Consider the following 27,676-nt stretch of genomic DNA (forward strand, 5'->3'; position numbering starts at 1 on the left):
TTTTGTTAATCATTCCCAATTTGCAAAGTGAATAAGTAGGCAAGATTGGTGTTTCAGCTTTTCATTCCCTTGCTTTGCTTATCGTAACACTTAATACACTTTATTGTCATGACTTGTTTAATTGTGCACTTCACCCATGGGATTGTAAACTTTACAAAGGCAGCTATAATCACTGCTACATCCCCAGCGTCCAGGAAGTGCCAGTACATAGCAATAATTATTTGTTAAAATAAATAAATAAGCGAATGAATACATTGTGCCTAAGAAAATCTGTGTTATGATAGAAGAAAAAGACACTGAATTAATTTTCCAGTGAGATGTAACTGAACAAGACTACGGAATTCAAGGCCACAGTAAATGTAAGGGCCAACCCAACTTTTCACATGCCTGAACTGAAAATTTGTAAAAGACACGTGAAAACACATAACACTTATCTTAAGCCTCTGCCACAATATTACTACCTCTACCTCTGACTCATCAGCCCTGGTGCCAAAAGGCACAATAAGAACCCTCTCTCCCCCTTCAATTTCCTGCTCTGCCTCATGTCAAGATAATCTCCAAGCAGGGTTCCTTTGCACGTTGAAGCTGCAACCAGAAGTCCTGAATGGCTGCGTTAGAAGCCTGATGTCATCAGGACAGGGGTAAAATGGGACTGGCTTTAGCACCTGGACCCCAAACTTTCCCTACCCAGAAGTTTCCCTTCTCTGTTCTCTACCAACCTCTTCCCCACTTTCCATACCCACTTGCTGTGTGCAATCCAACGCTCTGCTTGTCAGTAGTGCTCTTGCTCTTGATTCTTCACTGGCACGGGAAAGACATCCAGACCAGAAGAATCTAGCAAACAGGAAGACCTCAGGAATCATTTGGTTCTATTAATACTATCTAGACTGGGGGAAGGGTGTTTCCCAGTTTCACACTGAATCGGGTGTTTACTGTTCTAGGCCTTTGCTGCTGGACCCAGAAAAGATTGTAACTTGAGAGCCAGACCTGCACCACGGTAAGCCTGTGACCCCCAGCTGTTATACCACCAACTCTGTTGTCACTATTCTGGGGTGTTGAGTTTCCTGCCCTAACAACTGTTAAAAGAATTTCACTTGAGTAAATAATGTGCAACTATTTTATAGTGGCTTAGGCATATAGGATTTTGGGTGATGGCTGGATATTGTGTACTCAATAGCATGTTCAAACACAGTGAGATTAGTGCTCCAGGTCTCTCTCAGACCACTCCCACAACATTATTTTTATTTGAATGGAAGCTTTGTCTGGATAAGGCCAACAATGCAGAGATCCATGCAAGTTTTTCTAAGTCATTAGTGGTTCCATTTCAAATAATGACTACTAAGGGGGGAAAGCTGGGGTCATCAAGGAAGAGGTCTTGAATGTATTAGTACTTCAAAGGGAGAAAGAGTAAAACATGAGTATTTTAAGTTTATATTCTCCAGATTACCCACTATAAAAAATTGACTCTCACTGGAAGCAATGAAAGTGTCATAAGAGTATTTATAAATAAAATTGTGAATGGATCAGGAGTCAGGAAAGTGGTTGCTGGTCTCACTTCTGCCTCTTAACTACTTGTGTAACTGTAGTTGAGCTGCCATTTCTCTCTTGTAAACCTCATTCTCCTCATTTGCAAAACGATGGGGCTGGATTGGGTAATCTCTACAGTGCCCTTCGCAGCAATTAAATTCTCTGGTTTTATGAAGTATTGTAAATATCTAAAGGAAACCAGTACAATCTGTTGTTTTCAGTGAAGTTGGCTTCTAAGCTGTCACCAAGAAGGAACTTTTTAAGCCACAAACCAGTAAGTGGCATTTCAGTGAAACACTTTGTAACTGAATATAAATCACATTTAAAAAATCAAACCATACTGAAGTCTATCTGGGAATGTTTAACCGCATTGATTATTTCAACATGACTTGAAAAAAATGTAATTAATGATAATATTCAAAAGAGAGATAACTCTAGTAGTATTACTGTACTATAAAGAAAATACAAAACAATACAATCTCTGGTTATTATTGTGGGATTCATTTTTTTTAATGTCATTTCAAAACATATGTAGTTGGGAAAAGAATGCCTGCTTCAAACCTTGCTAGAAGGCAATTTGTATGTTAGGAAGTACTGTCTCTGAGAGCTCAGAAAGCAAGGACTCTTCTATAATTTTATACAAGGATGACATCATTATGATATGAGTCTAGATATTTTTTTAGAAGTTAAGCCCCACAGGACAAAGCCTTGGTTTGGATGAGTAATGTGAAACACATCACAGGGCAATTTGCTAGTGATGCAGGATTCTTCTTGGTCATTCTGCCAGCTGGAGACCCCTGGCTGGTGACAACCCTGCCCAGGTGGATGGCGGCACGTTAACAGCCCTCTCAGCTCTGTTGCCCTGCTCTTGCCTGTGGCTCTGAGACTTGCTCAGCCCCACCACTGTTACAGCCTTCTTTGTACCCATGTTTGGTGGGTCGCGAGCTCTTGTCCTTTGTCTAAGAAGAAGGACAATATGCTGATAATTGAAGTGTGAGGAGGCAGAGAATAATTTTATTGAGTGAGAAAACAGCTCTCAGTGGAGAGGGGTTGTGAGGGTGGTCAACTACCTGGAGTCAGGTGGTTTTTCTCCCCTAGTGTGGCTGAGTCCAGGGCTTTTATGGGCTCAGAATAGGGGTGTGCATGTTGATTGGTTTGTGAGTATGCAAAAAAAGGTTAAAACAAAGACACCACTCAAAGGTGGACATGACAGTGTAAAAAACCAATTAGGGAAGGGTAGGTATCTGTAAAATAGGTGAAGGGTGGGGATCAATCAGAGGAAAGCACACCAAACAGGAAGACAGCTTCTCAACCCAGTTGGCGGATTTGACTTGTAGCTTGGCTTTCAGGATTTAAAATGTTTTCGGCTTGGAGGTGGGGTTTCACTGGAGATCTGCCCCTATCTGCCTAGGCATTTGTGTGCCTCCTCCCTCTATCACTAGGTACATGATGTTATATTGTTAGAAAAAAGGTAAGTACGTTCGGTGTTCTCTATTGTTGGTGACCAAAGGTTACTTCAGTAAACTATCTTCTGAGGTTAGCAGATAAACTTCAGATGAACAAACAACAAATCAATATTTGTTTCTACAACATATTAATCACAGAGTAAGACTCCCCACAAATTTCAATCTTCTTATTTCATCTGCGGCTGAAAATGCTTTCTCAAGACATGGATTCTATGAACTGAAAGGGTGATTATAATAGTGCTCCACTGCAATGTTTCTTGTTCATTAGCTATGCTTGTGCCCAGAATAAAACTGTGGAGCCTGAGTTCAGGAGCCCTGGCCTCCTACATGGGAGCTGAGTGATGAAATTTCCTGGCAGGATGCAGTACACTTACGAGGCATTCTGGGAGAAGAGTGCTTAGGTGAATTCAGAGCTAAAGGGAGAAAGAATTTTGTCTTGCCATCTACTTTAAATAATTCCCCCATGAGACAAGAGTCAAGGTAGGTTCCAAAGAGAAAAAATGATCAGAAAGGTGATAAAGTCATTCCATGCAAGCATTTAGAAGACAAGAATGGCATAACCTATTTTCTTTGAAACTCCCAAACACCACACCTGCACATAGAGGGATCATGACTAGGTAGACTTGAAATTCTTTGGGTAAAAATGTGACTATGGCTTGAATGTCCCCTCCAAAACTCATGCTGAAATTTAACTGCCAATATAACAGTATTGGGAGGTGGGGCTTTTAAGAGGTTATTAGGTCACTAGGGTTCTGCCTTTATGAATGGATTAATATTGTTATCATGGGAGTGGGTTAGTTTTCATAGGAGTGTGCTTGCGATAAAAAGGTAAGTTTGACCACAGATTTTTCTCTGTCTCTTGCACTCATTTGCTCTTTTACTCTTAGGCCGTGAGATAACTCACCAGCTGACAGTGCCATGTTCTTGGACTTCCCAGTCTCCAGAACCATGAGCCAAATAAACTTCCATCATTTATAAATTGCCCAGTCTGTGGTATTCTGTTATAGCAAAGGAAAACAGACTAGACAAATACTATCTTAGGCATATTTGATTTTTTCAGTGTTCTCCAGAATTCCTAGTATTTAGTAAGCCCTTACTAAATACATGTTCAAATAACGAATATTGTGTTGCCATTGATGTTCTCAGACTGATTAGTTTTAATTTACTTAAATTTAAGTAAATGGTGTCATCTGTATACCTGTGTGAAAGGATAGCTTTTTGAGCAACACTGTGTTTATAAATCACCTCAAGGTGCCTTTATGTTTCTCAATTTCTACTCCTTTAATTAAATGATTTGGTAAGAAAACCTTGTTTCCTGTCCTTTTTACAGTGCTACATCTCTCAGAAGTTTTATGTAGGTAAATGTAGTAGCTCTCTGGGTGCTAACCTACTGCTCTTTCCTTGCCACTGAAAGTAGCATGCTGATAAATATTGTCTGTAGCCCAGCAGTGAGCATAAAAATTTTCTGAGGGTCTTGCTAAAATATAAATTTCTAAAAACACTCCAGAGATGATCACTTACTAGGTCTAGATTGGGGCTCAGAAACCTCATTCACAACAAGCACTCTAGGTGATTCCGATGTAGGTGTGCTTCAGCTGGTATTGCCACAGCAATATTGTGTCATGACGTCCCCCTCACCCCCCAAATCTCAGTGGCAGAAAATAAGCATCTTCTTCTCACTCACCCACATGGAGATAAAGTTTAGTTCAGTTTATCTAGCCTGAACTTGGCTTTCAGGTATTCGTTGGGTCCAAATCTGTTCCACGTGTCTCTCATCCTCCCTGAACCAGCATCTGTTTGAGGAAAGTTCTTCTCACTGAGAAAAACAGTGTGTGAGATGGCAAACCTGACCCTCACGCACATGCTGAGTCTTCACTGAAACTTGTCCACTAACATCCCACTGGCCCAAAAGTGTCCCATGGCCAAGGTTAACATCAAGGAAGAAGAAATGTATTTGTTTCATAGAATTCTGATAGGGGAAGTAAATATTTTCTGAACAATAATCCACTATAAACTAGTATAAAAATTTTTACTTTAAAAAGCATTAGAGTCTCTTGAACCATCCAGAGGAGGTGAATGCAAGGTCAACTTTTTTATTTAGTTAGTAATGCAATAAACGATTTATGAGTAACTACCAAATGCCAGACAGACAGATAATTAGTTATTGCCTGTCTGTAAAGAGTCCAGTCCAGAGACAGATGAGTAAATAGATAATTACAAGCAATGATACCATATAACAGAAGTGACAGAGTTATTTTTGAAAATCTAAAACAGACCAGGAAAGCAAAAAATAATGTTTGTTCTCTGTAAGCCAGAAATTATAAAGAATCCTTAAAATATGGGAGACACATGGAATCATATTGTAAGATGAAATCAAGTCCTGGGGAACTCACTGAAGAAGATTGCTGCAAGTGATAAAAGTGGTTCCCGGAATGTTCCAGACCACAGGTTGTAGACATGAGGGCAGCAGGAAGCCTGGGATGTCTGCAGCCTGGCAACCAGCAAAATGTCTCAGCAGTGACTTTCATTGGCTCAGATTGGGGCACTCATCCAATGCCTAGACCATTCTGTGACGTGGATTGGCCTGATGTGGATCACAGACCCACTCCTGAAGGGAAGAGGTAAGGTGGTGAGCCACATGAACAAACAGTGTAGGAGGCGATTTCCCAAGGGAAAATCAAGGTTCTGGCAAAAGGACAGATGTCCTCCACCCTGGAATACTATACAGATTTAAAAATATTTATTTATACCTATTTGGAAATACCTTCAAGGTAGTTGCTGGGTAAAATTTTCAAATGCAGGATATTTTATACAGAACATTTATGTGATTCAGTCATATATTTTTGTATGTACAGGAATATATCTGAAAAGGCATATAAACATAATAGAAGGCTTACACATCAAACTCCTAGCAATAGTCAGTACTTACCTTGGGGAGGGGACTGCAGTTGGGGATGAGGTATTATAGAAAGTGACTTTGAGTTTACTTATATTATTTGGGGCTGAATGTCTTTCTCCTTACTGGAACTCCCAAGACAATACAGTCCTGGAATAAGAGATCGGCAGTGGGGATAAACAGCAGATGATAGTTTTGAGAGGATGCAGGCTTTGTTGACCTATGGAATGTTAGGACAGGCGGGATGTGTGGGAGAGGGAGTAGTTAAGGTGACTCCCAGGTGTCTAGATAGGCAATTATGTGGTGCCACTCACTAAGAGAGGGGGAACAGGAAAAAGTTAAGTTTATGGATGAAGGTTTTGAGATTGTCTGAAGACATGTTAGTTTTGAGGGTATTGTGGGGCATCCAGGTAAAGACATCCAACAGAAAATCTGGGGTCTGTACTGACGTCAGACTTTTCTCTGCCCAGAAAAATCTTTCAATGTTTCATTAAACATTTTAAAAAGAGGGCGGGTGCAGTGGCTCATGCCTGTAATCCCTGCACTTTGGGAGGCAGAGGCAGGCGGATCACTTGAGGTCAGGAGTTCAAGACCAGCCTGGCCAACATGGTGAAACCCTGTCTCTACTAAAAATACAAAAATTAGTCAGGCATAGTGATACATGCCTGTAGTCCCAACTATTCGGAAGGCTGAGGCAGGAGAATCGCTTGAACCTGGGAGGTAAAGGTTGAAGTGAGCTGAGATTGCACCACTGCACTCCAGAGCAAAGACTCTGTCTCAAAAACCAACAAACAACAACAACAAAAAAACCTCAAACATTTAAAAAAGAAACCAATCCACAGAAAACAGAATATGTAGTGCTTAGTTACTTACCAAAGGAGAGGCAGCCCAGCAGGGCTAGTTTTTTCCTGGGGTCTCGGACTTCAACTCACCAGACTTTCTCTGATAAATACTATTCTCTTGTTTCATTTGCCAGGATGACATTAATGGTGTAATTTGCTATAAAGACAGAGGCTGAGAAATTTACTCCTGGGGAGTTAAAAACAGAAGGTGCACAAAGACGTGTGTGAGACATAAATTGCCTTGCATGTAAAGGGCTCTCTTGGCAGAGGATTGCTGGGGGAGAGATACAGTCCTCACAGCCTGAACCTCAACTCTCAAAACTCCTCACTTCAGCCCTCTCAACTCTCAAAACTCCTCACTTCAGCACCCATTTCTTCCAACTGCTTATACAACTTTCTCTTTTTCTGCTTCAACGCTCAGAGTTTTCAGCGGCATTGACAAACAGTAAGAATCAGGACTAATGGCCATAAACCTTGATGGCAATGACATTCTGATTCCCCTGGGAACCAAGTTCTGCACCTGGCACTTCAGTGCAAGAAGCAAAGAAGTACAAAGGAGCCTTTCACTCCGGATTCTTTTTCCCCATTTTGAAAAAGGGACGCCTGGGATGAGGGGAACCTTCCTCTCCCACAACAAAAGCTGAAAACTTAAACCCACCTTGTGCCTAGCCACCAGCCTTTCTGGAAAATCTTCCCCTGCTTGTCTCTTTATGTTTCACAGCTATTGGAACTGGGTTGTTCAAATAAGTACCTGACCTTGTTTGTCAGATGAGAAACAGAAAATGCTGACACTGAATTCTTTCATTTGCTTCTGCTGCTAACAGAGCAGTAATACAGAATCTCAGACACTTCAGCGGCTTTGGCCAGGCTGGGAGTATAGAATAATGAATGCATAAAGCTCCTTGACAGGAACCTTCTCTCCCCTCCCAACACTGCATTCTGTGCTGAAAAGGAGGGAGGGAGGCCATTAGCAAGGAGTAAGCGCAAAATGAAGTGGTTTGGAGCCATGCTGAGGATAAAGGCCAATTTCAGCCAATGCTGTTTGACCTGCTGGTACTGTTTTTTGCTTTTTTTTTTTTTGTCGGAGTCCTGCTGTTACTTTTGTCACAGGAAGAAAATGAGTCTCATAAAAACATAGGTTTTGTCTTATTCATCTCCAGGACTTAGCACAGAACCTAGACTAATGAAGGTAGACTTTAAAGAGATTATGGGAGAGCATGTTTTGCATTTGAAAGGTAAATAGCTTTTATTTTCAATTTGCAGAAAGGGAACATAGGTTTGGAGATGTGAAGAGACTTGTTCGAAATACAAAGCTAGTAAATAGAGGTATCTTTGCAGGTAAGCAACAGAAAACAACTCTGGCATATTTAGCCAAAAAGGTCATTAATTGGAGAGATATTGGGATACAGAGAGCATGGGAATCTAGAAACCTAAATCAGAAAAGGGACAGGTGTTAAGATAGATACAAGCATAGAGTATTGGATAGATACAGATACAACCATCCCATCTAGCAGTCAATTCACGCCAAAGTTTTTCCCCATTCTTGCTATCGTTCTGCTCAAGATGGTAGAAGTGCTGGGAGAAATTATGGGATGGACTGAGCTCATTTCCACTTTGGAGAAGGGTGGGAAAGACATGGTTTCCAAGACTTAAGAGTTTCATCGAGTCTACATACAGTGGGACAAAAAAGATTGTTCCCCCAAAGGAAAATGAGTTGCTGTTAGAAACAGGGAATGGGTACAGAGTACCCCCAAAATTCAAGTGTTCACCCCAGAAAGCTAGAGTTCAAGTCATGTAGATTTGATGCCAAAGTTTGCATCCTTTCACTATGCCAGCATGGTTGTATGCAGTGGTTCTCAACCAGTGTTAATTTTGTCCCTCTACCCCCAGGGACATTTGACAATGTCTGGAGGTATATTTGGTTGTTACAACTGGGAGGAGGTGCTACTGGCATCTAGCGGATAGAGGCCAGAGACGATGCCAAAAATCGTAGAATGCACAGGACAGCCCCACAAAAAAAATTATCCAGCCCAAAATATCAACAGTGCCAAAGTTGAGCAACTCTGGTATAAACAAAGACAGGGGATTGAGGTAATAAACTATAGGTTTTAGAAAATTCAGTAATTCAATTTGGTAGAAGTATCAATTACATATAGAAAAACAAAAGAGAAAAAACTAAAAATAAAGCTTTAAATCAGATTTTGTGGGGCCTTGAATGCCAGCCTATATTGTCTAGACTGCACTTAATGGACTGGATGCCTCTTAGCCTAAAATTATATCTTCATTCACTGGGCCTGGCAGGTCTCCATGTTTATTCTGAAGTTTATTTCTAGAAGATCTTTGGAGCACATGATCAAATGACATGAGACAGCTAATGACAAGGCCCTTATTGTCCCCAGCCTGTGCGAAGAGTCAGGATCGTTCCCAAAAGTTTTGCTTCTCTATGCTTCTTATATCTCTCAAGCATATGATATTTGAAAAGTGATGGCTTCTTAGAGCGCATGCTCCTGCTAAAGAGATTAACACTATTTTCACATCCTTTCAAATCATACAGCCACCAAATAATCTTTATTCTTTCCAGGATACCCTGTTTTAAAAATTAACATATTTCACTGATTCACATTTTTTTTCACATCTCTGAAATCAGGAGGTACTTATGACCAATAATGTGCCCTAGTTTTATTGGTAGCACTTACAAATGTTTTATATAAAATAATGGCACTTTTGATCAATGGAACTTTAAATTCAATGAAATATATTTGTTTTCTTTCATCGTCATTGGTTAAATTTTATTCACACTCATTTAAAAGAACTGGCTGTTGGCATTGTATGTGGGTATTAGTGTTGAACTCTTGCAGAGTGCTAAGGAACATACAGAATATCATGACGGAACTGGCCCCTCTCTGTCATCATTATTTTATAATTAGAATTACAGCTCTCGTGTTGAACAGAAGAGGTTTTGTAACTATGCAACCATCTCCCCAGTGGGAACATCCAGGGCCTGCCGCCAATGAAATGTTTCGTCTGTGTTTCAAAGCTTTCAAAGAGTATGTGAAAGAAACATTCATTCAGGTCGAATTGCCTTGGCATATGCTTTTGGGCTGTTCTTATTTTATACAGACTTCTTGGTCCATCATTAGATAATTTTATTTGTACAAAGGAAATGGAATAAAATTTACTTCTACATCCTTTCTCTATTTCTCATCTTTATCTTCCAACAGGGCTTCCTCCTTTCCTTTTTCTTCACCATATATCAGTAAGATTAATATGTAATGAGATTCACCCTCCTGCAATGTATCCGCCTAAGAAACAAAGACGTAAGTAAGACTAAAGAAGGAGAGTGAAGAGATGAATAGAGGTGAAGCTTAAGCTACTGTGGATTTCCAGGAAATATTTATGAGCTAATTTAAATACTAATGAACTGGTAGTCTGACAGCAGAGGGAAGACACAAGAGCATAGAATCTCAGCTGGGCTGCGGGTTGTCTTATATCTACACAAGCTGTACAGTAGAACAGCCACATTTTCAGCCTCCTGCTGAACAGACATTTCAAAATGCTGTTTGGCAAAAAATTGACATTTTCCCACTGATTTCAATTTTTTATTTCTATCAGAGTACTTACTAATCTATTTGAATCCCATATTGAAGAAGATATATAGGGTCTGAATATAAAAACCACTTCACCCAACCCTTTTCTTTGAATGGCTACTGTACTGGAACGACTCTTTAAATTTTCTTTTTCTGTCCCCTTTAAGAATCCACCAAATACCCTTTCTTGCAAGTTCCTATGCAGCAGCTTGAACAGTGTCTCAAGAGTGTAGTAAGAGGTAATTTATCTGAAAATGCCTCCTGTCCCAACCTGACTGCAGAAAAATACATCAGTTGCCTATGGGTTAGACAAGATAAAAACACTTGCTATTATAATAAAACAAATTTAACTTCCAAAGAGCTTTTTACATATATTGCCTTAAGCACGACAATCTGCTGACTTGATTCAAAGTAAACAACTGGCTTTTGTGGTTCTAAGTCATATTTCAAAGTTCCCCACACAGATTTGTTGTTACGGCTTATTCAGTTGAGATTTTTTTTTTTTTTTTTTTGCATTTTTCCTATCATAAAGAAGCTAATAAGGTAAAGACAAAAGTTGGGTGAGCAACCCAGAGAGTCTCTGGAAAAGTAGTCATTTTTAGAATTGAGGAGCCTTAGGTCCCAAAAGTTAAAAAGCAGAAGCTAGGGTCACATCATCTAGAAACCCTGCACACATGCTCTTATGTGCCCCAGGGATGTGGTGGCTGGGGCTCAAATGAGGCCAGTGAGATGCTTACCTCAGGCGCAAAATATAAGGTGGTACTAAAAAACCTAAGAATCAAGATAATACCAATTTTATGCAATATTTTAAAAAATTAAAATTAATGCAAAGTTGGATAGTGTGATGTCTCCATGTCTGTTCTTTTTACTCAGATTGCTTTGGCAGTTCGGGGTCTTTTGTTTTTCTATATTAATGTTAGGATTTGTTTTTCTATTTCTGTGAAAATATCATTGGAATTTTGATAGGGATTGTATTGAATCTGTTGATTGCTTTGGGCAATATGGACATTTTAACAATGTTAATTCTTTTAATCTAAGAACATGAGATATCTTTCATTTATTTGTGTCTTTTTCTCTTTCTTTCAAAATGTTTTATAGTTTTCAGCATACAGATCTTTCACTTCCTTGGCTGAATTTGTTCCTAAATATTTTTTTTTTTGTAGCTATTGTAAATAAGATTCTTTCCTGATTTTTTTTTCAGATTCTTCATTGTCAGTGTATAGAAATGTTACTGATTTTTGTATGCTGATTTTTCATTTTGCAACTTTACTGAATAGATAATTCTGAAAGGAAACTTACAAGTAGCCAACAGGTATATGAAAAAAAGGTCAACATTACTAATCATCAGAGAAATTTAAATTAAAAACACAATGAGATATCATCTCACACTTGTTAGTATGGCTTTTCTCAGAAAGACAAAATGGAACTCTTGCACGCTGTTGGTGGGAATGTAAATTAGTACAGCCATTACAGAGAACAGTATGGAGGTTAATCAAAAACTTAAAAATAGAACTACCATATGATCCAGCAATCTCACTACTGGATATGCATCCATAGGAAATGAAATCAGTATCTCAACGAGATATATGCACTTTCATGTTCATTGCAGCATTATTCACAATAGCCAAGAAATGGAATCAACTGCAGTGTCCATCAACAGATGAATGGATCAAAAAATTATAGTATTCATTGGGTGCAGTGGCTCACACATATAATTCCAACACTTTAGGAGGCTGAGCCAAGAAGGATCCCTCGAGGCCAGGAGTCTGAGACCAGTCTGGGCAACAGAGCAAGACTCCATCTCTACAAACAGTTTTTTTTTTTTTTTTTTTTGAGACGGAGTCTCGCTCTGTCGCCCAGGCTGGAGTGCAGTGACGCAATCTCGGCTCACTGCAAGCTCCGCCTCCCGGGTTCACGCCATTATCCTGCCTCAGCCTCTCCAAGTAGCTGGGACTACAGGCGCCCGCCACCAGGCCTGGCTAATTTTTTTTTGGTATTTTTAGTAGAGACGGGGTTTCACCGTGGTCTCGATATCCTGAGCTCGTGATCTGCCCACCTCGGCCTCCCAAAGTGCTAGGATTACAAGCGTGAGCCACCACGCCCTGCCAACAGTTTTTTTTTTTTAAATTAGCTGGGCATGGTGGCACGTGCCTCTAGTCCTAGATACTCAGGAGCCTGAGGCAGGAGGATCCCTTGAGCCCAGGAGTTTGAGGATGCAGTGAGCTATTATCACAACACTGCACTCCAGCCTGGGCAACAGAGCGAGACTCTGTCTCCAAAAAAGAAAAAGGAAAAAAAGAAAATGTCGTACATAGTGAAATTCTATTCAGCCTTGAAAATAGAAAGAAATGCCGATATTTGTGACAACATGAATGAACCTAGAGGACATTAAATAAAACAAGCCAGGCACAGAAAGACACATATTGCATGATCTCACTTATGTGTGGAATCTTAGAAAGTTGAACTAATAGAAATAGAGAATAGGAAGGTAATTGCCAGGGATAGGGGAGATATTGGTCAAAGGATACAAAATTTCAGTTAGATAAGAGGGTTAATTTCAAGAGTTCTATTGTACTACATAGTGACTACAGTAAATAATAATGTATTATATTCTTGAAAATGATTAAAAGTAGATTTTAAGTGTCCTTACCACAAAAAAGAGATAAGTATATGAAGTAATACATATATTAATTAGCTCAATTTAGCCATTCCACAACGTATACATATTTTCAAACGACGTGTTGTGTACTGTAAATATATAAAGTTTTTGTTGGTCAATGAAAAACATAAATACTTTTAAAGTTTCTGTTCTTTAACCTATCTAGGAATTTATATTTTATAGTGATCATCAGAAATGCAGTATATCACGAATGCAATGAGCCTAAGTGCTCATCACTGTAGTATTTTCAAGAGCAAAAACAGACACATCTTAAGTATTCAAAATTAGGGGAAGCAATAACTAAATCATAGTTCAGCCATATGGTGAAATTTTGCCATCATTCGTACAGTAGAAAGGCTAATGGAATAAGGTACATCACTTAGGATAGCAAACCAAGGGGTTCAAATAATAATGATACTTATTATCTCACATAATAAGAATTTGGGAGGTAGGAAAAAAGGCAGAGTTAGTTATTCTGGCAAAGACTGATTTTTGTCATCTAATGTTTATTCTCATTTTTTCTCAGAAAGAGAACGCTGACTTTTTGATGGGCACATGGCCACCCTCAAAATGACTTTTCCCAGCATCTATAAATACTAAATACAGGTCAATGTGATATAAACAAAAATGTCATACAACTTCCAAAAACTGTCATTAAAATGAGGGAGTGGGGAGTGCATTCCCCCTGCTGTTGACTGGAATTCAGATGTGGTATCTGGAGAGTAGCCTGAGAATGGCAGGGAAATAAGAGGAAAGGTACAGGATCTCTAACATAAAGGAGGATTGCATTTCTTCTGGAAAGCTTAGACTGCTTTTACATGAGAGGGAAATAAACTGCTATTAAACCACTGTTATTTTGGGTTTTTTGACACACACATCTGAACCTTAAAAAATGCAAAATATTCATGATGGATAAAATAGCAACTTTTTTTCTTTCTTTTTTTTTTTTAGATGGAGTTTTACTCTTGTCATCTAGGCTGGAGTGCAGTGGTGTGATCTTGGCTCACTATAACCTCTGCCTCCCAGGTTCAAGAGATTCTCCTGCCTCAGCCTCCCAAGTAGCTGGGGTTATAGGCATGTGCCACCATGCCTGGCTAATTTTGTGTTTTTAGTAGAGATGGGGCTTCACCATGTTGGTCAGGCTGGTCTCAAACCGCTGATCTCGAGTGATCCACTGGCCTTTGCCTCCCAAAGTGTTGAGATTACAGGAGTGAGCTACAATGCCCAGTCAAAATAGCAAAATTGTGAATAAAAATTAGATCCAACAGTGCCATGTCACACCATATGAGAACCTCAGACAAAAGGGAAAATGTGCACTCCTATAAACGTATTTCCATGTCTTTTTAGTGTTTTTTTCCCCAGAGGTAGATTATGAATGTATTATTGATAAGTTTGCTTCCATTAAAGCCAGGAAAGTAAAATTATTTTTAAAAATTCTGTATGGGATATAAGTAAACTGCTTACACTTAAAATAATTTGAGTTTCCATATACCAACTTCTCAATTTTTCCATATCTTATCAACAACTTGAATGTTCTGGTCAGTGTTGCAGGAAGTCAGGGACCCCGAACGGAGGGACCGGCTGGAGCCACGGCAGAGGAACTGAAATTGTGAAGATTTCATGGACATCGACCAGTTCCCAAATAATACTTTCATAATTTCTTATGCCTGTCTTACTTTAATCTCTTAATCTTGTTATCTTCGTAAGCTGAGGATGTATGTCACCTCAGAGGCACTATGATACCAATTGATTGTAAAACATGTGTTTGAACAATATGAAATCAGTGCACCTTGAAAAAGAACCGAAAAACAGTGACTTCAGGGAACAAGGGAAGACAACCATAAGGTCTGACTGCCTGCGGGGTTGGGCAAAAGAGAGCCATATTTTTCTTCTTGCAGAGAGCCTATAAACAAATGTGCAAGTAGGGAAGACATCGCTAAATTCTTTTCCTAGCAAGGAATATTAATAATTAATACCCTGGGGAAGGAATGCTTTCCTGGGGGGAGGTCTATAAATGGCTGCTCTGGGAGGGTCTGTCTTATGCAGTTGAGATAAGGACTGAAATACACCCTGGTCTCCTGCAGTACCCTCAGGCTTACCAGGGTGGGGAAAAACCCAGCCCTGGTAAATTTGAGGTCAGACTGGTTCTCTGCTCTCGAACTCTGTTTTCTGTTGTTTAAGATGTTTATCAAGACAATACATGCACCGCAGAACATAGACCCTTATCAGTAATTCTGCTTTTGCCCTTTGCCTTGTGATCTTTGCTTTTGCCCTTTGCCTTGTGATCTTTGTTCTCCTTTTTGCCCTTTGAAGCACGTGATCTTTGTGACCTACTCCCTGTTTGTACACCCCCTCTCCTTTTGAAATCCTTAATAAAACCTGCTGGTTTTGCGGCTCAGGTGGGCATCATGGTCCCACCGATATATGATGTCACCCCTGGAAGCCCATCCGTAAAATTCCTCTCTTTGTACTCTTTCTTTTTATTTCTCAGCCGGCTGACACTTATGGAAGATAGCAAGAACCTATGTAGAAATGTTGGGCACAGGTTCCCCCGATAGGTCAGAACTCTGCTTGTAGTAGCATTGCGCAGGGATAGCCCAGAAGATGTGTAAAGATGTCAACATGTGAGTCTGAGAAACCAGCCTGAAAGTAATGTTAGGACCTCTCATCAAGGATGTTCTGTTACTCATGACTGTATTTCATTTTATGTGCCGCATTTGTGGACCACTGTATTAGGATACCGCCTTAACAGACAATCTACCTTGCTTACGGTGAAGAAAATGTATTCTCATTTAAACAGAAGTCCAGAGGGAGGTGGCTGCAGGATGGTTAATTCAACAAGTCAATGATACCCACCAGGTCTTAGGATGCATCTTCCCGCCCTGTCAAGTGCAGCAGTTGGCTTCATCTTTGACTGCCTCCTCTCACAGGTAGAAGGCTGCCTTGGTTCTTGGAGGCCCATGCAAATCTAAAAATGCTTCTCAAAAGGAAACGAGGGGATTTCCCCCCCTTTATATTCTCATTGTAAGAGTGAAGACTGGGCAATATGGTGAAACCCCATTTCTACAAAAATTCAAAATTTAGCTGGTAATATTTTGGGCTAGCGTTGAAAAAAAAAAAGAACAACAACAGCAAAATTAGCTGAGTGTGGTGGTGTGCACTTGTAGCTCCAGCTATTTGGGGATGCTGAGGTGAGAGGATCACTTGAGCCCAGGATGTCGAGGCTGCAGTGAGCCATGATTGTGCCACTGCACTCCAGCCTGGGTGACAAGGTGAGACCCTGTCTCAAAAAAAAAAAAAAAACTTTTTTAGAAGAAGCCTTCCAGCAGACCTTTTCCACATTTCCACATCTCATTGGCTAGAACTAGATCACAGGCTACCATGAAACCAGTCACTGAGAAAAGAATGGAATGATGATGGGAGGCTTAAGTTAACCAAGATTTACCCTAAGTCATACAAAGGAGAGATAGTCACCCAAGCAAAGTTATGGCTTGGCAGTGAGGCAGATGGAAGAAACCGCTGTCAGCTGGGAAGCCTGCAGCATCTGCTACAATGTCAATTATGTGTTGTCAGGCATTGGGTGGAAAATATATCACTAATCTCTGTATCAGGCTCATCATTTATCAGTGCAGGAAATGGCCATGGTGTTATGTAAGGCAAATTCCAAAAGTCTTCAATGAAACAATATAGTTAGGTCCATACCTGCCAGCTGGCAGCAGGATAAATTCCAAATAGATCATAGAACTAAATGTGAAAACTTTACTGCTATTAAATGAACACACTGGAGAACACCAGGAGCAAAGCCAAAAGATAATTGATGAACTGAGGGAGAAATTGTAATTCATATCATAGATAATCAGCTAATCTCCTGATTGTATAAGAACTCCTACAAATTGGTAAGAAAAAAAGCCATCAACATATATAATAACATAGAATAAACAAAGGATATGAAAATCCAACTTGCAAAAAAGACCACAAAGATTTCTTAAATATATGAAAACTTGTTCAACTTTGCTTCATTTATATAATGAGAAATGAACATTAAAACTATCCTAAGATATCATTGCCAGCTATTAGATTGGCGAAAATGCCAAAATTTGATACCACACTCTGTTGGTGGTTTTAGAGAAGCAGTCACTATCATAAAGAGCCAGAGAGAATGTAACTCCTACGGAGGGCAATTTGGCAATATATGTTAGATGCCTATACCCTTTGGTCCAGCAGTTCTGTTTCTGAGAATGCAGTTGTGGATTCTATAGATTCTACATTTTACAGATGTATTTAATTACATGCCAAAAGATTTTTCAGGACTAGTGTTTAACTGAAACACATAAGACCTGACATAGTTTGGATATTTGTCCCCTCCAAATCACATATTAAAATGTGATCCTCAATGTTGGAGGTAGGGTCCAGTGGGAAGTGTTCGAGTCAGGAGGGCAGATCCCTCGTGAATGGTTTGGTGTTATTCTCATGGGATTGAGTGAATTCTCACTCTTAGTTACCATGAGCTGTGCCAGTTAAGAGTCTGGCACCTCCCTCCCCTCTCTCTTTCCTCCTCATTTGCCAAGTGATGCCAGCTCCTCTCCCCTTCTGTCATGAGTGGAAGTTTCCTGAGGCCCTTACCAGAAGCAGATATTGGTGCCATACTTCTTGTACAGCCTGCAGAACGATGAGCCAAATAAACCTCTTTTCTTTACTAATTACCTAGCCTCAGATATTCCTTTACAGCAGTGCAAATGGACTAAGGCAACACCCAACTGTTTGGTTCATGCCTGGTACTCCCCTAAAAGGTTGATGACCATGGTATACTTAAATTGGAAAACTTTAAATATTACCCCTGTAGGTATGTAGGAGTATATTTTTTTTGTAGAAAAATAATGGAAATAATCCAAATAGCCAGCAATAGTGGACTGGTTAAATAAATTATGGTGGTGCTTAAAATTGAATAATATGCAGCCATACAGAGGAATGACATCTCATTCTGTTCTAACTGCTATAAGAAATACCATTAACTGGGTGGCTTGTAAACATCAGAAATTTATTTCTGACTGTTCTGGAGGCTGGGAAGTCCACGATCAAGTTGCCAGCAGATGTCGGTGTCTGGTGAGGGCCTGCTTCCTCATAGGCAGCTCTCTCCTCACTCCAACCTCATATGGTGGAAGGAGTGTGGGGTCTCTCATGGCTTCTTGTATGAGGGCATGAATCTCATTCATGAGGGCTCTGCCTGTCTGACACAATCTCTTCCCAAATGTCACACCTTCTGAAACCATCACTGTATATCATTTTCACTATATATCATTTGTCTTTTGGTTTTTTAATGTATTTATTAAAAATAGGCCGAGCGTGGTGGCTCATGTCTGTAATCCCAGCACTTTGGGAGGCCGAGGTGGGTGGATCATGAGGTCAGGAGATCCAGACCATCCTGCCCAACATTGTGAAACCCCGTCTCTACTAAAAAATACAAAAATTAAGTGGGCGTGGTGGCGCATGCTATTCGGGAGACTAAGGCAGGAGAATCGCTTGAACCAGAGAGTTGGAGGTTGCAGTGAGCTGAGATTGCACCACTGCACTCCAGCCTGGTGACAGAGTGAGACTCTGTTTCAAAAAAAAAAAAATTATACAATGGTTTACTGTGGCCTACCTTCAGATTCCAAATCCTGAACTTGGCATTCAATTCAAATCACAATTTAGCACAAATAAACTTTTCCACAGTTGATTCCTGCTATTGCTCCTCCCCTCCTGTGCCACACTGCCATCCCTGGAACATCTCCCTAAAGGTAATCACTATCAACAATGTTAACTTTAGAAAAAAGTGATATGCATATGCCTATGTTTCTATTACATACATATATCATTTTGAAAAAATGTACACATAGGCTGGGCATAGTGGCTCATGCCTGTAATCCCAGAAGTTTGGGAGGCTGAGGTGGGTGGATCACCTGAGGTCAGGCATTTGAGACCAGCCTGGCCAACATGATGAAACCCCATCTTTACTAAAAATACAAAAAATTAGCCAGGCATGGTGGTGCACGCCTATAGTCCCTGCTACTTGGGAGGCTGAGGCAGTAGAATCCCTTGAACCTGGGAGGCAGAGGTTGCAGTGAGCCAAGATTGTGCCACTGCACTCCAGCCTGGGTGACAGAGCTAGACTCTGTCTCAAAAAAGAAAAAAAAAGTACACATTGGATCATTTTTCATTTATTACATATCTATAAGAATTTTCTATAAGAATTTTCTGCCAGGCACAGTGGCTCACGCCTGTAATCCCAGCACTTTGGGAGGCCAAGGTGGGCGGATCACGAGGTCAGGATATCGAGACCATCCTGGCTAACACGGTGAAACCTGGGAGGTGGAGCTTGCAGTGAGCCGAGATCGCGCCACTGCACTCCAGCCTGGGCCACAGAGCGAGACTCCATCTCCAAAAAAATAAAAAGAATTTTCTGTATTATAAATTTTTTTCCATTTATTTATATGTGTTGTGATTTTATATATCAGGATTTTTTTTAGTGACTAAATAATATTCTATCACCTGGATATATCATAATTTACTTATTTTTCTTTTTGTACAGTTAATGGAGACAAAATAGCCAGCAATAGTGGACTAGTTTAGTTGTTTCTATTATAGTTTTTGTTGATATATGCAATGCTGCAGTAAATGTCTTGACATATTTTTGCCATGTCAATATGGAATTGTCAGGAAAGTATGTGCATTTAAAATTTTTATTGATATTGTCAACTTGCTTTTATAAAAGTCGTACAAACACTCTTTTCTCTGAAAGTACTCCTTTCCTCATTTTCTCACTAATATTGGTTTTGAAACTTTAAAAAATTGCCTGATGGGCAAAAAGTTTTTTAATGCTTAGTTTGTATTTCCTTAATATAAGAGTGAACATCTTTTTTACATGTGAATAGGAATTTGTATTTATTTTTCCCTAAACTGTCTATTTTAGTTATGTAGAATCAAATGAAGTCATCTTTTCTGTTAAGACTTCAGGGCTTAGGGTTGTGTTTATTTATTTTATTTAATAAATTTTTTTAGAGACAGAATTTTCCTCTGCTGCCAAGGCTGGAGTATATTGGCATGATCCTAGGCTCACTGCAGCCTTGAATTCTTGGGCTCAAGCTGTCCTCCTGCCTCATCCTCCCAAGTAGCTGGGACTACAGGCATGCACTACTATGCCTGGCTAATTAGTTTTGTAATTTTTTGTATAGATGGGGTCTCACTGTATTGCCTAGGCTGGTCTTGAACTCCTGGCTTCAAGTGCTCCTCCCTTCTTGGCCTCCCAAAGCGCTGGAATTACAGGTGTGAGCCACTGCACCTGGCTTAGGCTTGTGTTTAGAAAGGCTTTTTTCTATTTCCACATGACAGACACACACAAATTCGATATTTTCTTCTCGTCTATTATAGATTTTAAAGTGTTTAAATCTTTAATTTATCTGGATTGAGGAGAGGGGTAGTATATCCTGAATGATAACATAGTAATTTAATTTTTTTCCAAGTCTCAACACAACTTCCCTAATAATCTATACCTTCTTCACAGATCTGAATCACAAAAGATAATACATACTAAATTTCCATAGGCATATGATCTTGTTCTGGGCTGTTTGGTCCCATCCACCTGAATAGCTCTTCTCACCTACTACCACACCGCTGAAGTTACTATAGCTTGACAGCAAGTTTTTCATCTGATAAAGTGGGTCCCCATCTCAGAAGTCTTTCACCCCTTCCCCGAAAGATTCTCAGCTTTCTCAGCACATTTAATCTCCCAGATGAACTAACGGATTAATTTGAGGGAAATGATATTTTACAATATTGAGTCTCCGTGACTCTTAAATCCAGTGCTCAAAATGTCACATGAAATTACTAAACAGTTACTTAGTGAATCTGAGACCAGATCATTGTGGACATTTTTGACTGGATTAGTTGCACGAGTCATCTGACTCTATGACAAAATTGTGCAATTCTCCCCTTTATTGTGTAGACATGTGAGAATTACCTGGGTATCAGAAAAATTGGGCCAAGAGCAAAAAATGAACAGTCCGTTCATATCCTTCAGGAATATTTTAAGTAGAAAAATTAATGCTTCACATCCTGTCCACAATGAAAGTGGAGCTGCAGCCACAATCAATACCACTGCTCATGTGCTCTGCAGGCTGTGTCTTGGGTGTAGAACTCCTGGCTCCTGGCCATAACCAGTACAGAAATAAATACAATTTAATTTCACCCAGCTGTTCCTGGGGCCTTCTATGGGTGAGTCTGCCAAGGGGTGTTTCATTTGATTCACAGGCAAAAAAATATGCCCCTGAATTTCTTGGTACAGAGCCAGATTTGCTAGGACTTCCTAAACACCCTGCTGTAGAGGAGAAGTCACCAAGAATGCTCACATCATGCACCAAATCCAGCCCAAGGTATTCTTCTTGCAGCTCTGCTGGTTTGTTGAAGTATGCTAAACTTGCACTTTATTTTATACTGAAAAACCAGTGTGATTAGTATAAAATTTATCCAACATATGGGGTTAAAAAGACAGTGTTACATATTTAAATAAATGAAGTGAAATGATCAGATAGAAATTATACTTTATATAGTACTTAAGGTGATAATAACCTACATAAATTAGTATAATGGAAGAGAATGTAATGCTCTTATTTTAAAAACAGAGAACTTTTACTTGACTGCAGGCAACAGAATTGATACATGTTGTATATGTGTGAATTCAGGTGCCAAAAAAGTGATTTCAGGTTCTGCGAAGAATAGTCATTTTCCATTTCACATAAATATAATTCCAGTATTATGGTTCAAAATTGTCTTTCTTTCCTTGGGAAAACAACAAATGCAGGGGCCTTGTGATGATTTGCTTTTTGCTGTTGTTTATCTCGTGTTGATGCTCCCAAGACTATGTTAGAAGGTTCAGAAATTGTGCATGATGCCCAAGATTATATTAAGAGAGTGGCTATTGCGACCAAAGCTATGTGGCATAATAGAATTGGGAGGAAAATTGATGACAAAGAAATCTGTGCAAGAAGCATGTGGATAGACCGCTCTGAGTGGGCAAAAAAACAAAAACAGAAACAAAAAACCCACAAAAATGTTTGTGTCCCATGTGAGTGCTCACCAAATGGTGACCTCAGCAAAGGGTGATTTTAGTAATTAAGTGGATAGGTTGACCCATTCTGTGACTACCAGTCAGCCTCTTACCCCAGCTCTCCCTGTCAGTGCCTGATGGGCTCATGAGCAAAGTAGTTATGGTGACAGGGATGAAGGTTATATATGGGCTCAGTAACCCAGACTTCTACTCACCAAGGCTGACCTGGCTACATCCACTGCTGAGAGACCAATTAGCCAGCAGCAGAGAGCAACACTGAGGCCCCGATATGGCATCATTACCCATGATCAACCAGCTACCTGGTGGCAGATTGATTACACTGGATCACTTGGAAGGAGCAGTGTTTTCTCCTTGCTGGAGTATATACTCTGGATTTGTCTCCTCTGAAAAACACAATGCTTTTGTCAAAACTACAATTCATGGATTTACAGAATGCCTTATCCACCATCATGATATTCCATGCAGCATTGCTTCTGACCAAGGAACTCACTTCACAACCAAAGAAGTGCAGTAACGGGCTCATGTTCATGGAATTCACTAGTTTTTCCTTCTTCTGCACCATCCTGAAGCAGGTGGCTTGATGGAACAGTGGAATGGCCTTTTTGAAGACTCGTAGTGCCAGGCAGGTGGCAATACCTTGCAGCGCTGGGCAGGGTTCTCCAGAAGGCCGTATATGCTCTGAATCAGCATTCAATTTGTGGTGCTGTTTCTTAGACAGCCAAGATTCATGGGTCCAGGAATCAAGGGGTGGAAATGGGAGTGGTACCACTCCCTATAACTCCTAACACTCATTAGTGACTCACTAACAAAAGTTTTACTTTCTGCTACCAAGAATTTATGCTCTGCTGGCATAGAAGTCTTAGTTCCTGAGGGAGAATTGCTTCCACTAGGAGACATTAGCAACGATTCAACTAAAGTGTTAACTTAAGACTGCCACTTGATGACTTTGACTCTTCATGCCTCTGAATCAACAGGAAAAGAAGGGAGTTGTGAGTTGTAGTGTTAGCTGGGGTGATTAATCCTGACTACAAAGGGGAAATTGCACTACTACTCCACAATGGAGGTAAGGTAGAGTGTGTCTGGAATACAGGAGATTCCTTAGGGTGTATCTCAGTATTACCATGCCCTGTGATTAAGGTCCATGGGAAACTATAACAAATCTAATCCAGGCAGGACTACTAATGCCCAAATTCTTCAGGAATGAAGGTTTGGGTTACTTCACCAGGGCAAAGAGCTATGACCAATTGCCTCCACCTGGTCTCTCTTTTGACACATGGAGATTATGGGGATTATGAGGAGTATGAGGATTACAATTCAAGATGAAATTTGAGTGGGGACACAAAGCCTAATCATATCAGCCCCCATGATCCAAACACCTTCTACCAGGCCCCACCTCCAACATGGGGGATTACATTTCAACATGGGTTGGGGGTGGGGACAAATATCCAGATGAATCACTGAGTAAAGCAGATGACCCTCCCCAATGTGGGTGGGCATCCAATTCATTGTGGTTCAGAATAGAACAAAAAGGTGGAGGAAGGGCACATTCACTCCCTCTGCTTGAGCTGAGACATCCATCTCCTATTCTTGTACATCAGCACTCTTGATTCTTAAGCTTTCAGACGGGGACCAGGACTAACCCCATTAACCACTTAGACTCTCACATGCAGACTGAATTTCACCATTGGTTCTCCTGGTTGGCACTTCTTGGCTTCCATAACCACATGAGCCAATTCCTATAATAAATCTCTTCATATATCTCTCTATATATCCTGCTGGTTCTGTTTTCCTGAAGAACCCTGACTAATACAATGCCCCACCCTGATCCCTGATTTCTGGGCTGGAGCTTGCAACCCCCATTCACTATGGGTGTTTGCTGCTAGTAATGGTGGGCAGCTGCCCCCATCTTAGGGAAACTGCCCGTAGTCAATGGGAACCGTTTCGTCCACAGAAGCCAGGGAGGTTATGATCCCCTCTGCCCTGAAGGGTGGCCTGTGGCCAATGACTAACTGATAGGGGGTGGTATAAAAGCCTAGCTCCCTTGCCTCACAGTAGAACAAACTAGTACAATTCATGCTGCAGAGTTCCCCATGACATCAGGCTAAGGCTAAACTTTTCCTTAAACCACATCTTTGCTTAACTTCCATTCCCCTATTCTGCTTTTCACTCCCTTACAGGTTTTTTCTGTCTCATTGTCTCAGTCAATTGCTTGCACAAGAATCTCCATCTCTGATTTTGCGTCCAAGGAACTTGTCCTATGGTATATTTCCAAATAGAATGGGAGAAATCTTCCCCAACAATATAATGACTTGCCTTTGAGAACAAAGTGGTTAAGTCCCAAACACTAGTTTGAAACTCTTAAAATGCCTCCAACTCCACCTGAAACATACTAATCTGTCAATTGGTCAGCAGTTACTACAGACATCAATGTGGACACAATGTTCACAGACAGAGGTCTTTATTGGAATGGAAATATCTTAAAATCCAGCAGAGTTGCAAACAGGAACTCATCCTTCATGAAAAAGTCACAGTTATTAGCCACTGGATAATTCATCTGTGATAGCAGGTTGGGAAAGAATGTGAGTCTAGTGTCATGCACATACATTTAGGTAATAACACAGCAATAGCAGAATTCTCAGAGATGAATAACATAAAAATAATAATTGCTTCTTATTATTCATCACAGGCAGAGTGCTAGGCATTTTATTCCAAGGCTTTTCACTACACAACTCTATGGTTACCCAGTTAGCAGAGCAAGGACCCCATTCACATGTGATTTGTCAAAGGCATTGCTCTTCATAGCTACAAAATCGGGTTAAAAGATGATGGAAGTCAGGTTAAAAGATGATGGAAGTCAGGTTAAAAGATGATGGTACAATGGCTGGAACTCCTCCCTCTTGAGTGAAAGATCAGTCCTTTCCTTTTCAAAACAGTTAAGGTAATCATAATTTCCATCTTCTTAAGGTCTTTTTCTTCATTCCAAGCACTTTAAGTCTCTTTTATGTTTCAATTTAATGTACACCTGTTCACTAGAAGCAACCCTTTTAGCTGAGCTACCAAAAGTAAGAATGTATTAATTAAACATTAACACTTTTTGAAGTCAAGTATACTCTAGAAGTGGCAGACAGTGAAAACCTGAGATATAATTACCTCTATCTTCTTTTTGCAACTCATTTGCCTGGAATATTTATACATTTCGGCAGGTTCCCGTCTCCCTGCAGCTGGAGTGCTGGGTTTTTAGGTACGTATCCCAGCTTTCTTTGAGATGTAGAGGGCTCTTAGAAATGTATTTACTTACCGATTACGTGTCTTAGAGAAAGGCATATGTGTGCACCCTGTCTTAAGAACAATGTCATGGTGTTGGTAATGAAATTTCACAGGCAGGGAGATTGCAGGGCCTTGCATATCTGAGCACCTCCCATCGCAAACACTGCTTGGAGATTGATAAACTTCTTCCTCTAATGGACAGGGTTTCCTTTCCATCAAATGTGAGTTCTTTCATGTGGGCCGTGGAGATCTCTTTTCAATGTCCTCTCTCTTCTCTGTCAGTATACATATTGCTTCTAATAGTATTCTTCTTGAAACACATACATATTCCTCCCTTGATCCCAAATCAGCAACTTTCTGCTTTTTTTCTCCCCTTCACAGCAAAGCTTGGGAGAATAGTGTACACTTAGCATCTTTACTTCTTCACCTCTTGTTGCTCTTCTCTCTAGGCAAGCTTCCATTCCCACCTCTCCACTGAAACTGCTGCTAAATCACTAATGGCCTCCACGTTGATAACTCCACAAATGACAGACATCTTTCTGTCTTTGTCCCATTGTCCTCTCAGTCACATTTCACATTGTCAAACACTCTTCTGCCTTCTCAGAACTTTCTCTCTCCTCACTTCTCTGCAGTGATATGCAGGTAAACTGGCTTGGGATGGGGGAAGAGCCCTGAATGGTGGCATTTTCCACTTTGCATAGTGTAAATCCTTCCATCGTGGCCAGTATCAAGTTACCAATAGTGGCCACTGCAGCCATGGCTTGAGCTGTAACACCAGGATGCTGTTTTTCTCCTTTCACCTGGTACCTGACCTGTTTCTTCTTGATCTTTTTATTGGTCCTTCCTCTGTTAGCAAAATTCTAAATGTTGATCCTTGGGACTTGGATCTGAACCTTGTTTATTTCTTTCTTTTCTCGTAGATCTCAACTATCCACATGGCTTTCTTTCCCTTAAAAATTATATTTGCAACAGACAATCATTTAAAAAGTTGAATACATATAAAAATACTTTGAGAAGTCTCAGGTTTACACCTATTCTCATCCACCCCACGTGTTTACCCCTCAGGTAAGCACTTTTATCAGTTTACTCTCCCAGTGCTTCCTTTTGTAAATGAACATGTATGGTTATGTACGTTTATATGTGCGAGCTCATGTGTTAATTCCTATTGTTCCCCTTTCTTGCACAAAAAACAGTATCAAACACCATTCTGCATCTTGCTTTTTTTCACTCTCCTGTATATGTTAGAGCTCTTTCTGCATCAGTACAGAGATACCCACATAATTTTTAAAACACCATCTATCTGTTGAACACACCATATTTGTATGTCTGTTACGGACCTACTCTCTGAGCTCCAGACTTTCTGACTTCCCTCTTCACTCTTGATATCTTCAAGATATCTCGGGCTTTCCAAGCACAAGATGAAACTCTTGTTTTTACTTCCTGTGGTGGATGCTATCTTCCTGGCCTGCCCAATCCCCATTACTGGGCTGGAGCACCCCTTCCTCAGTGGCTGTGAATGTTGGCTGCTAATGGTGCACAGCTGCCCCCTGCTCTGGAGAATCACCTTCAGCTGAAATGACCCACCTTGTGCTGGAAGTTATTTTTACAGCCAATGATAGACTGATACTGGTCTTCTTGTCTTCATAGGGCACAGACAACTCTATGAGAGGTTTATGTGGAGCATAAGCCTTCTCTTGTTTTGTTCTTTCTCCTTTCCTATCCTGTTTCCCTCGTCCACTTCATGCTTTTCCTTTTCCTGCAGTCCCTCAAAAAACTACACATACCCAAGGTCTTCACTTGTAGGGAATTGAATCTAAGACACTCCCCTCTGTCCTCCCTAGTCTTCCCCATCTCAGTCGATGTTATCTCCACTTGCCTGTTTGTACAGACTGGAAACTTGGGAGTCATCCTTGACTGCTCCTCTTTCCTTATCCACCCTATCCATTCCATCAGGAAATTCTATTGAGTCTACCTTAAATATGTCTAGAATCCATAGACTTCTTTCCAGCTCTCCTTTCAAATCCCGAAAAGGCCACTAGCATGTATCTCACTCATTTAATATTTTATTTATTTATATTTTTGAATTGACACACATTCATGGTTAAAATTTTTAAAGCTGCAAAATAGCATATAGCAAAGGCCAGCTGTTTTCAAGCCAGTCATTTTTTTTCTTCAGAGGCAACCAATGCTCTTCTCTGTTGTGTGATTTTTTCCTGGCACCAAATACATGCTATTTTTTCACCCCAATTCTCCAATTTCTACACTAACTGGATGTTCAATAATTCAATTCCATTTTGACACTAACATCTACAGTTAGTGCAGACTCCAC

At 40.3% G+C, this 27,676-nt stretch overlaps 2 long non-coding RNA genes across 3 annotated transcripts in view; one reads left to right on the forward strand and one right to left on the reverse strand.

The window, feature by feature from the left end:
* LOC116470355 (uncharacterized) overlaps positions 1-27,676 on the forward strand; it is a 111,920-nt gene that overhangs the window by 44,171 nt on the left and 40,073 nt on the right. The window contains exons 3-4 of one of the 2 annotated variants that reach the window (XR_009214004.1): positions 942-997; positions 21,264-21,385. This is a non-coding gene — a long non-coding RNA (uncharacterized LOC116470355). The remainder of the gene's footprint in view (positions 1-941; positions 998-21,263; positions 21,386-27,676) is intronic. The other variant, XR_009214005.1, reaches the window with a different exon arrangement.
* Positions 5,073-7,562, reverse strand: LOC116470356 (uncharacterized). The gene is made up of 3 exons (XR_004248588.1): positions 7,390-7,562; positions 6,763-6,888; positions 5,073-5,601 (listed from the first exon to the last, which is right to left on the reverse strand). It is a non-coding gene; the product is annotated as an uncharacterized LOC116470356 (long non-coding RNA).

This window comes from Hylobates moloch, unplaced genomic scaffold (assembly GCF_009828535.3).
Source record: "Hylobates moloch isolate HMO894 unplaced genomic scaffold, HMol_V3 SCAFFOLD_6, whole genome shotgun sequence".
In the NCBI taxonomy this organism is placed as follows: domain Eukaryota; kingdom Metazoa; phylum Chordata; class Mammalia; order Primates; family Hylobatidae; genus Hylobates; species Hylobates moloch.